This window comes from Oncorhynchus nerka, linkage group LG10, assembly GCF_034236695.1.
Source record: "Oncorhynchus nerka isolate Pitt River linkage group LG10, Oner_Uvic_2.0, whole genome shotgun sequence".
NCBI classification, from domain to species: domain Eukaryota; kingdom Metazoa; phylum Chordata; class Actinopteri; order Salmoniformes; family Salmonidae; genus Oncorhynchus; species Oncorhynchus nerka.
The window spans coordinates 48,100,244-48,112,491 of record NC_088405.1 but is presented as its reverse complement, the minus strand read 5'-3'; the positions used below and the strand labels follow the sequence as shown (position 1 = coordinate 48,112,491).

The 12,248-nt window shown below is 42.0% G+C and overlaps 1 long non-coding RNA gene across 1 annotated transcript; it reads right to left on the bottom strand.

The window, feature by feature from the left end:
• Positions 1–463: 463 nt before the first annotated feature.
• Positions 464–1,713, bottom strand: LOC115136385 (uncharacterized). The gene is made up of 3 exons (XR_003864605.2): positions 1,591–1,713; positions 1,231–1,385; positions 464–626 (listed from the first exon to the last, which is right to left on the bottom strand). It is a non-coding gene; the product is annotated as an uncharacterized LOC115136385 (long non-coding RNA).
• Positions 1,714–12,248: the final 10,535 nt, after the last annotated feature.

Genomic DNA, 12,248 nt, shown 5'->3' with positions numbered 1-12,248 from the left:
TCGACCAATGTTTAATTAAGTAAGCATGTTTACAGAAGTTTAATGCTCCAAAATGTACATTATTTTCATTGTTTAACAGTATGCTAAATTCAATGAACAGTAATTGATAGCCACATTCACAATGCTTTTAATGTAGCGCAAATTTAAGTGAATAATGAAAAAAAAAAATGACATACAACTTCAGCCAGTTTAGTCTAGTGACGAGACTGTTGCTGGTGTCTTTTGTCCTTTTATGGCCTGGACAAACTTTCCAAATACAGCTTTGAAGCCGTTAAACGAGGCTGTCTGGGCCATCTCAGTCACCCTGGCTGCTGCCTCATTTTCACACATCTGATTGAAGTGCTGATCCTGCTGCTGATGCTGGGCCTCACAGTGAATGGCAATAATGCACCATAACGTTGGATGGCAACCACCAAAAAAAAAAAAAACACCGAATAATTATTTAAACATTTTTATTTGACCTTTATTTAACTAGGCAAGTCAGTTAAGAACAAATAATTATTTTATAATGACGGTCTAAGAAGAAGAAGAAGACACTGGGCCTCAAGTGTCTCCAGGTATGAGGCCTCGGTCACCCTCATGAAGTTCAGGTATTCGCTGGTTGTGCTCCAAGTGTGTTCTCTTCCCTGGGAAAATATACAGTACCAGTCAAAAGTTTGGACACACCTACTCATTCAAGGCTTTTTCTTTATTTTTGCTATTTTCTACATTGTAAAATAATAGTGAAGACAACAAAATTATTAAATAACACAGAATCATGTAGTAATCAAAAAAGTGTTAGACAAATCAATATATATTTTATATTTGAGATTCTTCAAAGTAGCCACCCTCAATAACAGCTTTGCACACTCTTGGCATTCTCTCAACCAGCAGATGATATGAGATTTACAGTACAGGAATTATAAGGTACAGACTACATAGCAAACCTGAGGGCAGCCAGTGTGAGTGCAGTTTTGTTCGCCAACCATGGATTGTCTCAGCAAATGTATTAAATCTTGTCCACCAAAGGCCAATGATGGAAATATTAGATGTCTTGGCTCAGAATATGATGAATTTAATCTGTAATCCAGTTTTATATAATCACTCCTAGATTCATAATGTCTCCTTAAATAATGTTTAAGAACATAACCCTGCCATGACAAAAGCCCTCTGTTGATAAGCCCTGTTGAAGAAATTGTGTAATTTGAGCTATAAGTGAACATGACAATTAACATTGAACTGTTCACCAACCGAGAATGGACCCTTGGGGTGCTGAGTTCATGGGTTTCAGGAGCATTGATTGTGTCGATGGACCCTGGGTGTCGGGGTGCAGGGCTCTGAGGTTGTGGCTTCACCATTCGAGCATGTTGCAGCTTCTTCTGAGTCCATAAATTCAGGAATGACCTCTGAAAGTATACAAACAGTATAACGTAAATCGGATACTCTGGCAAACATCAAACATGTAGCTAAGTCTTCCATGTATGTTTGTATGACAAGTTACTGACCCTGGTTCACATCGCATTGCAAACTCTCACACGCTACAGCTATAGTAGCTAGCTGCACTAAAGACATTGCTAGCCATCTAGAATTTGGTTAAAAACAATGGATTACTGTGTTGATCATTGCTGCTTGCTGACATCATGGCTTCAAATATCGCTGTTGGTTGTGTCGAGTCCAGCATCCACGGAGTAGACATCACAGGTTTGCATCGGTCAAAATGGAGACTGGAAAAATGGAAAAGACTCGTTTTCTAATTTATAGTCAAAATTGGACATGGAATAATGGAAAACAAATACCATTGATCAAACAACTGAACAAAGTTAGCTTGCAAGCTAGTACTAACTGGCTGGCTATTGACTAGCTGGTTGCTATTGACTAGCTAGCACTAACATTAGCTGGCTATTGACTAGATGGCTGGCTAGCCCTACCTGGTTACTGGCTATAGTCATGCTAGCTAGTGAAAGTAAGTTAATCCCTCAACCTGCTACAAGATGAAGCTGACCGGTCAGAGCTACCTGCTGCAGAAAGGTCTTATATCTCCACTACTTTCTGTAGCTAACGTAAACTCACCCCATTCCGTACAAATGTGAGCAACCGCAACATTCAAACGAGGCTGCAAAGAAAACTAATGGGACTGTAGCGACTGTGTTGACTTCAAAATCTGGGGTGTGAACTACGTTTCTATTCAAGCATTGATCGACATGGTAATGGCTCTATAGTATTGGAGAAAAGTTGAAAAAAAATGGACCCTCCGTTACATCGTGATGTGTCATGCCGTAACGTACAGCACGCATAAAGCAACTATTTCTGTCTTACAATATCTCCACCATGTGTAGCACTTCTCTCATCGTTTAAAAACAAGAAATGTACAGTGACGGGGGTATCATTACTGTAAGTGATCATGACTCTCAAAGCCGCTGTTTACTTCTGAAGATCACTTTAGCACCTCCCTAAAAACCCATTTCAAATTCGACACAAACCTTCAAATGGGTATGTAATGACACATTATATAAACTCTTTATAGTGTTTTATTTTCATTTTAGAGGCGATAGGGTGATAAGTTGGACAGATCATGAGAAACGTTTTCCCACACATCTCTCCTTCTCACTACCACGCATTAGTTTCGCTTCCCCACCCGCCATTTTTAAAAAGACCAGACGGATCTTATTGCTTTCTCGAATTATGCAGAAACGGGCAGCTTGGAGGTCATGTCATTCATTTTGTTGGAAATGGGTGAAATTGTGCATTACAATGGTATTGACATTACAGTTGATCTGGAAGTATTACGTTTTTGGGGCGCTAAAATAAGGTCAATTTTACAGACCAAGGCGATGTACAAAAGTGAGTGAGTTTACGTTCTATTTTTTGTCGGCTGATGGTGTTAATTGACTGAGAAATTATTATTCTTTGATGAGTTTTAACGGCGGTTGGCATCCAATAATTGTTGCATTACCGCCACCTACTAGACTGGAGTACAACTCCCTTATACTTTGCTTGAATTGTTTTTAAATAAATAAACAAATACCATAATACGACACTCACAAAAGAATAATAATAATAACACCACCCTACTCCACTATTTAAATCTATTTAGTCCTACCTCATGCCAACAACCTGAAAGGATGGGACACCACCACTCAACACACCCTGTGCGACTTACAAATTGGTGCATTCACCTTATGACATCCAGTGGAACAGCCACTTTACAATAGTGCATCTAAATCTTTTAAAGGGGGTGAGAAGGATTACTGTAACTCTTCTGATGTCAAGTCTCGGACACCCAAATACCTCTCTGCAGCTGCCACCACAACCTCAATTTTCTGCAACCTACGTTCCATCCCTGCAGTACAGTTGATAACCATTACTATAAATTCAAAAAATCCAATCTTACTGAAATATATATCACTTGTTGGCCTTTCACTCTGTACTGGTAAAGATATACTACTCACACCACTCCTCTCAGGATCCCTCCCCCTTGATCCATCTTCCTCAGCATATGACAACTTCTGCACTACTCTGACCCTGGAAACCTCAACCTGCCTCTCTCGCACAGGACATTTCTGATCCCCAGTCCCATGGGCACCCCTACAATTAACACATACCACTACTTTCCCCAATATTACACATTCCTTTGTCTCATGCCCTTTTGCACATTTCTCACCCTAGGAACCTCCCTCCTACACACTGCTGCCACATGCCCATAAGCTGTAACAATGCAGGATAACTTATATCGTAATATCACTTGGTCAGGAAAAGACTAAATATCAAAACTCAAAAGAACAGACAATGACTTCTGTTTCACCACTCACGCCACCCTGTCTGTGTCGCACCAAGCGACGAGCATCACACCAAATGACGAGCATCACAAACACCAGGAATCTTCTCCTTCAGTTGGTCAGCTTTGACATTTACTGCTACCCCATTAATCACTCATTTCAATGGCACCCTTTTCTTGAGAGCAATACAATTCACATTTATTTTTTCAATTTAAAGTTTAAAGTTCTTGTTTTTCAATCAACCAACAAAACATATTCCACATTCACAGATGTGACAGACTTTTAAAAAAATTTAAAAAATAAAAATAAATAATATATAATTATTAAACAATTGAAAATAAATATATATATACAGTATATATATACAGTGCCTTGCGAAAGTATTCGGCCCCCTTGAACTTTGCGACCTTTTGCCACATTTCAGGCTTCAAACATAAAGATATAAAACTGTATTTTTTTGTGAAGAATCAACAACAAGTGGGACACAATCATGAAGTGGAACGACATTTATTGGATATTTCAAACTTTTTTAACAAATCAAAAACTGAAAAATTGGGCGTGCAAAATTATTCAGCCCCCTTAAGTTAATACTATTTTCTCGATCAGGATCAAGAACAGTCCTGCTGGGCATTAAGAAGATAGATACATGGGGTCATATCAAACTGTACATCTAGTATTTTCTGTGCAGCAGTATGTATAGATTGCCAAAATCTGGCAATCTCTCTACAGTTCCAAAATACATGCATATAGGTTCCACTTTCAGAGGTAAATATTTTACAGTTAGGAGATATGTCTGTTTTCATTCTATGGAGTCTCAAAGGAGTGTAATAAAATTTGTACAAAAATTTGTAATTAGATTCTTTCATTTTTACATTAGTAGAGGAGCAGTATACCCTGTCGCAAACCTCCGCCCATAACTCATCACTGATAGTCAGACCAAGGTCCTTTTCTCAGATTATTTTCAAAGGAGTAAAGGAGGAGCCTCCTTTCTCAGGAGTCCATAGATATAAGATATTTTGCCTTTAATGGATTGTGCTATGACAAGAAGGGTTTCATCTTCATTCAACTGAGTTCTAAACCCCCTCTTGGAAGTAAATGAGGAACTGACATGTCTAATTTGAAGATATAAAATACATGGGATCTTGGCACACACTTCACTCCAGAGCTCTTGAAAAGATTTCAGTGTAGTGGTTTTCTGATGAAATAGGTCTGAAAAGGTCCTGATTCCTAGAGTATGCCAAAGATTAAAGTTGGCATCCTTCAGGACTTTTGGCAAGCCTGGGTTGCCTACTATGGGCGAGTGGGAACATATTTTGGAAGAAATGCCCAGGTATTTCTTACAGTCCCTCCAAGCTAGTAGGGTGCTTTAATCACAAAGGTTTTGGCTATGTTGCCCCCTTCACTTAAGTTACTAATGAATATAATTGAGCTTAGTGGCAATGAACCACAGGATTGGGCTTCTATCTGAATCCACGTTGACTCTTGTCTGTTTGTGATCCATGTTAACATGTTGCGGATTTGGGCATACAAATAGGCGGGCGACTCCGGCAGCGCCGGCGAGAAGGGTGGCTCTGGAAGCTCCGGACAGGGAGGCAGGCTCTGGCAGCTCCGGACAGGAGGGAGGCTCTGGAAGCGCTGGACAGGAGGGAACACCTGGAGGGAGGAGACGGAGAGACAGCCTGGTGCGTGGGGCTGCCACAGGAGGCCTGGTGCGTGGAGGAGGCACCGGATGGACCCGGACCGTGGAGGCACACTGGAGGTCTCGAGCACCAAGCCTGCACAACCTGTCCTGGCTGGATACTCCCCGTAGCCCGGCAAGTGCGGCGGGGTGGAACAGACCGCACTGGGCTGTGCTGGCAAACCGGAGACACCGTGCGTAGGGCTGGTGCCATATAACCCGGGCCGAGGAGACGCACTGGAGACCAGATGCTCTGTGCCGGCTTCATTGCTCCTGGCTCGATGCCCTCTCGCCACGGTAAGCATGGTGAGTTGGCTCAGGTCTCCTACCTGACTTAGCCACACTCCCTATATCCCCCCCCCCCCAATATATTTTTGGGGCTGCCTCTCGTCCCTGTTGCGCTGCCGTGATAACTCCTCATAACGCCTCCACTCGGCTTTAGCTGCCTCCAGCTCCTCCCTGGGGCGGCGATATTCCCGAGCCTGTGCCCAGGGTCCCTTACCGTCCAAAATCTCCTCCCATGTCAAGGAGTCCAGAACCCTCTGTTCCTGGTTACCACACTGCTTGGTCCGGTTGTGGTGGGTAGTTCTGTAACGAATCTCTTCTTCGTCTGAGGAGGAGTAGGAAGGATCGGACCAATATGCAGCGCGGTAAGTGTCCATGTTGATTTATTTAAACTGAACAGACAAAACAAAATAACAAAGTGAATGAAAGAAACGAAACAGTTCCGTCAGGTGATACACACAAAACAGAAAACATTGAATGCCCACCCCAACTCACGCCCTGACGAAACTATAACAGAGACTTAAAAAGGAACTAAGGTCAGGACGTGACTGGTTAAGGGTACAATTAAAATCTCCGGCCACGACGCCAAAGGAAACACAATGCTCATTGAACAGGGTTATCATTTTTGACATGAAAGCAGGAGTATCTGTGTTAGGGGCATATATGTTTAACCTCATAGTCCGCCCCATCCCGCATGCGGTATCGTTACTACAGCCTCAAGCTCATTACCATAACGCAACGTTAGCGATTTCTAAAAATCGCAAATGAAATGAAATAAATATGCCTGCTCTCAAGCTTATCCTTTTCTTAACAATCCTGTCGTCTCAGATTTTCAAAATATGCTTTAGAACCAGAGAAAATCAATAATTTGTGTAAGAGTGGTGATAGCTAGCTTAGCATTTAGCGTTAGCATTTAGCACGCAACATATTCACAAAAACCAGCAAAGGAATCAAATAAAATAATTTACCTTTGAAGAACTTCAGATGTGTCAATGAAGAGACTCTCAGTTACATAGCAGATGTCCAGTTTTTCCTGAAAGATTCTTATGTAGGACACATCGTTCCGTTTTGTTACTATGCATTTGGCTACCGAAACTAACCGAAAATTCAGTCACCTACACGTCGAACTTTTTTCCGAATTAACTCCATAATATCGACTGAAACATGGAAAATGTTGTTTGAATCAATCCTCAAGGTGTTTTGTCATATATGTCTTCATTGAAATGCCGTTCCTGGATGCATGCTTTGTCCTCAGATTCGGATGGAAAAATACTGGTAGCTGACTTTTGCGCACCAATTTCCACGCAGACACCGTGCGGGACACTTGGCAATTGTAGTCTCTTATGGTCAATCTTCCAATGATATGCCTACAAATACGTCACAATGCTGCAGACACCTTGGGGAAACGATAGAAAGTGTCCGTTCATTCCTGTCGCATTCACAGCCATATAAGGCGACCATGGAAAACGTAGCTTCAGAAATCCTGTTCATTTCCTGGTCGCTCAAACATCTTGGTTTTGCCTGAAGCTTTTGTTATAAGGCACTCACAGTGAAAATCTTTGCAGTTCTGGAAACGTCAGAGTGTCTTCTTTCCAAAACTATCAATTCCAAGCATAGTCGAGCATCTTTTCGTGACAAAATATTGCGCTTAAAACGGGCACGTTTTATCCAAAAATGAAATAATGCCCCTAGAGGACTAACAGGTTAAGATAGTAATTGGTTGTCCGTACAGTGACCAAGTTATCAAAATAAATTTCCCCTCCGGATCAGATATGTTTTTGTCAATTATGAATGGAACATTCTTATGGATAAGTATGGTTGTACCTCTACTGTTTGATTTGAAAGATGAGAAATAGACCTGTCCCACCCAAGCTCTGCAGAGTTTGGCATGTTCAGCATCACAGAGGTGTGTCTCTTGCAATAGCGCGATGTCTGCTTTTTCCTTTTTTAGAGCACATAGTATCTTTTTCCGTTTTATTGCATGACCTAGACCATGGCAGTTCCATGTCAATAGATTTAAGGTGCTAGTCATCGAACAGTAATCCAACTTTAGTGCAAGTCATCTCTGGCTAAAGGTGGATAATAGTTACTGCTGCATTCACATAAAAGGAAACTAAATGGTATACATAAAATAATCATCTCTGAACACTCCAGCCGAGTTCCCAAACAACTCAAAATATCCAGAGTAAGTGACAACATAGCCCCCGTCCAGACCACATTAAAAGAGGGATAAAATAAAATCAATAGCCCAGCCTACATATGGTTCAGGCATGTTCAAAACATTCTTTCTGAGGGTTCTTCGTTGTTGTTGTTTTTATGTCTGATGCATAGGAGGTTAATTTAATGTACTGTTAGGTTCTTATTTTTCAGCATAAATAACTCACGGACACTAGAGAAGCTTAACCAAGTTTAATTATTCCCAAAGGGTCGACACAGCTGTATTCAGACAGCAAAACATTTCTCACCATCACAGTTACAGTGGGGAGAACAAGTATTTGAAACACTGCCGATTTTGCAGGTTTTCCTACTTACAAAGCATGTAGAGGTCTGTACTTTTTTTTATCATAGGTACACTTCAACTGTGAGAGGCGGAATCTAAAACAAAAATCCAGAAAATCACATTGTATGATTTTTATGTAATTCATTTGCATTGTATTGCATGACATAAGTATTTGATACATCAGAAAAGCAGAACTTTATTTGCAATTACAGAGATCATACGTTTCCTGTAGTTCTTGACCAGGTTTGCACACACCGCAGCAGGGATTTTGGCCCACTCCTCTATACAGACCTTCTCCAGATCCTTCAGGTTTCGGGGCTGTCACTGGGCAATACGGACTTTCAGCTCCCTCCAAATATTTTCTATTGGGTTCAGGTCTGGAGACTGGCTAGGCCACTCCAGGACCTTGAGATGCTTCTTACGGAGCCACTCCTTAGTTACCCTGGCTGTGTGTTTCGGGTCGTTGTCATGCTGGAAGACCCAGCCACGACCCATCGTCAATGCTCTTACTGAGGGAAGGAGGTTGTTGGCCAAGATCTTGCGATACATGGCCCCATCCATCCTCCCCTCAATACGGTGCAGTCGTCCTGTCCCCTTTGCAGAAAAGCATCCCCAAAGAATGATGTTTCCACCTCCATGCTTCACGGTTGGGATGGTGTTCTTGGGGTTGTACACATCCTTCTTCCTCCAAACACGGCGAGTGGAGTTTAGACCAAAAAGCTCTATTTTTGTCTCATCAGACCACATGACCTTCTCCCATTCCTCCTCTGGATCATCCAGATGGTCATTGGCAAACTTCAGACGGGCCTGGACATGCGCTGGCTTGAGCAGGGGGACCTTGCGTGCGCTGCAGGATTTTAATCCATGACGGCGTAGTGTGTTACTAATGGTTTTCTTTGAGACTGTGGTCCCAGCTCTCTTCAGGTCATTGACCAGGTCCTGCCGTGTAGTTCTGGGCTGATCCCTCAACTTCCTCATGATCATTGATGCCCCACGAGGTGAGATCTTGCATGGAGCCCCAGACCGAGGGTGATTGACCGTCATCTTGAACTTCTTCCATTTTCTAATAATTGTGCCAACAGTTGTTGCCTTCTCACCTAGCTGCTTGCCTATTGTCCTGTAGCCCATCCCAGCCTTGTGCAGGTATACAATTTTATCCCTGATGTCCTTACACAGCTCCCTAGTCTTGGCCATTGTGGAGAGGTTGGAGTCTGTTTGATGGAGTGTGTGGACAGGTGTCTTTTATACAGGTAACGAGTTCAAACAGGTGCAGATAATACAGGTAAAGAGTGGAGAACAGGAGGGGTTCTTAAAGAAAAACTAACAGGTCTGTGAGAGCCGGAATTCTTACTGGTTGGTAGGTGATCAAATACTTATGTCATGCAATAAAATGCAAATGAATTACTTAAAAATCATACAATGTGATTTTCTGGATTTTTGTTTTAGATTCCGTCTCTCACAGTTGAAGTGTACCTATGATAAAAATTAGAGACCTCCACATGCTTTGTAAGTAGGAAACCCTGCAAAATCGTCAGTGTATCAAATACTTGTTCTCCCCACTGTATATACATCCTACTTAAAACACTCCTCCTTCTCTCCAATCGTTACATTTGATGGTTCTACAGGAAGAAAATATATAGGGTAACAGGATACCAAACCTTATTGCTCCCTTAAGAGAATCTGTCCTCACCTCCTGACCTCAACCCCTCCTTCATCTAATCCACAGATGTCCATCTGTCTCCCCTGTTTCACACGTTCCTCTCCTCTCGTCCACCCAACACATTCCGAAGCCATTTGTCTTTCTTCAGAGAACCATTAACTTCTGTCATAGAACCCAGTCTCTTTCACTTTCTATCATTCATTTAATATCTCAATGATCAAAGTTTAGCCGATTCCAACAGTCCTTCCTCTTGAACAATAGCATCCTAATGTTCAATTTACATAAACTTGGAAATGACTAAAATGGATAAACAATAATAAAACATGAATTTAAAAACACTAACAAAAGATTATAAAACATGAATTAAACAAACAAACCAAACATTCACCGCAAGGTTTACAAATTCAGAGACTTATTGCCTCTGTGTGATCACACAATTTTATTTCCATCTATTATCACACATCAAACTGCTATTCCAGCTGAATCTGCTGTCTCGTTCTATGGCAGATGGAGCAGCTTTTAGTTTCTCCATTTCCCCTTTTGGTCCCTAAGAGCACAAGACTTGGAAAGCATCATAAAGACACACAAACATAACAGCATTAATACTGTGTTAAGATGTACCCAATTATACATGAATGACAACTCAAAGTTTGATAACATGACAATTCCCACTCTCTCTTAGCCTGACTATGCCTTCAGGATACTTTTCTGCTGAGTTTGGCAAAAATGGAAGTGCTAAAAAGCTTCCTGATGCTTACACCCTTTCTTCCCCGTCAGACTACAGGATCCAAGAGGTGTTCCCAAGCCATGTGATTCTCACTTTGCTCCCCATCATCTACCTCCATAGCCACCTGATATATACGTGCGGTAGCCTTAATCAATTTTACCTCATCTTGAGGTAACTCAACACTGTGTAGTCGTTTTAACATCCATGCCCTCAACACACGATATCCTAACAATATCACCAAAGTAACCCCTGCTATTACTAACACTGCTCCTGACGCATATTTCACTATTCCCCTCATTTGCGCTGTAGTCCAGTTCCATGCAGTCAATATAGCTTCCTGCGCTACTACCACAGCTCCTTCTGTTACTGTCCCTACAGCGACTGCTGTGAGAATAGCTATTGCTCGGAATCCGTCTCCTGCTCTTCTATTACCTTCATGGTTTACTGAGAGGTCTAGGACTGGACCTTTCAGATACCCCCTACCTGTTTCCCAGTTTATTCCTTGGTCCTTAGCCACCAATATCTCTAATGACCTGTGTTCTGCTACAGTTGGTACCTGCGTATAATACATCCCTGTGCTCAAGTTAGGTACACATCTCTCATCCCAAGGCCGATCTACCCCCCACCCGTTTGTAAACACCCTTGTTACAGAGTAGACTTTGGACCCCAATGGCTGATAAGCAACCACCTTCTGACACCTTCCGTTTACTGTGGTTCGGTCTCAATCTACTGGGAGATATGTCAAGTGTTTTCTAGCTGTCAGAAACTCTGAGTCACATTTCTTAATCGCACTCTGCAGGAGATGTGATGCTATTATCACAGCAAACCTTCCTTCTGGTGATGTGGTGTCCTTTATACAGGGATTGGTTGCTATACTTTCAAGTGTTATGCCTTCTGTGACAAACTCATTCCTGAAAGTTGACAACAGTGTCTGAAATGACAACACTATCTCTGCTACTTTCACCATTATCTGGGTATGTGTAACGTTAATTTCCTCTTCATAATAGTCCCTATAATGTACACAACTAGCCGTCCTCCCTTTCCTACGAGCTATTTCCTGTACCAATATACATAGAGGAGTGGTATCATTCCCCAGAGACTCTAGTACCAACTTCCTTAACTTACTAGCGACACAAACTTCCACCCCAGTCATGTTAAATTCTGCTCTCCCAATTCCCTGTAACGTTAATGCCTTGGTTTGTGGGACCCAATAGAATGCACTGATATCGGTCCTGCCAGAATCTGCATCTAACACTCCGCAGGACTGACCCTTGATCCCTCCATAATACCATCTGCATTGATGTATGTCTGTCTCTGTCACTAGTTCAGGCCCTAAATGAGTCTGTAAGTATGCCTTCATCTGCTCATATGCATCTTCTTCCCCCTGTCACTTGACAGTAAGAATAGTTTGGTTCCCATATTCCCCCCTTAGGATGTTGTCCAGAGTATAATTACACCAACAAGCTATCTTTCCCCAGGTTCGTGGTCTACTGGTGTCTAAAACTTTCCCTGACCACTTCACTCTCCTAGTTGCTGTACTAAAGGGCATTACTGGTGAATACAACCTCCTTTTATGAGATAGCACTTCTCCCACACTATCCTTTGCTGCTCCATAGTCAGCAATGGTTGTGTCCATGCTATCA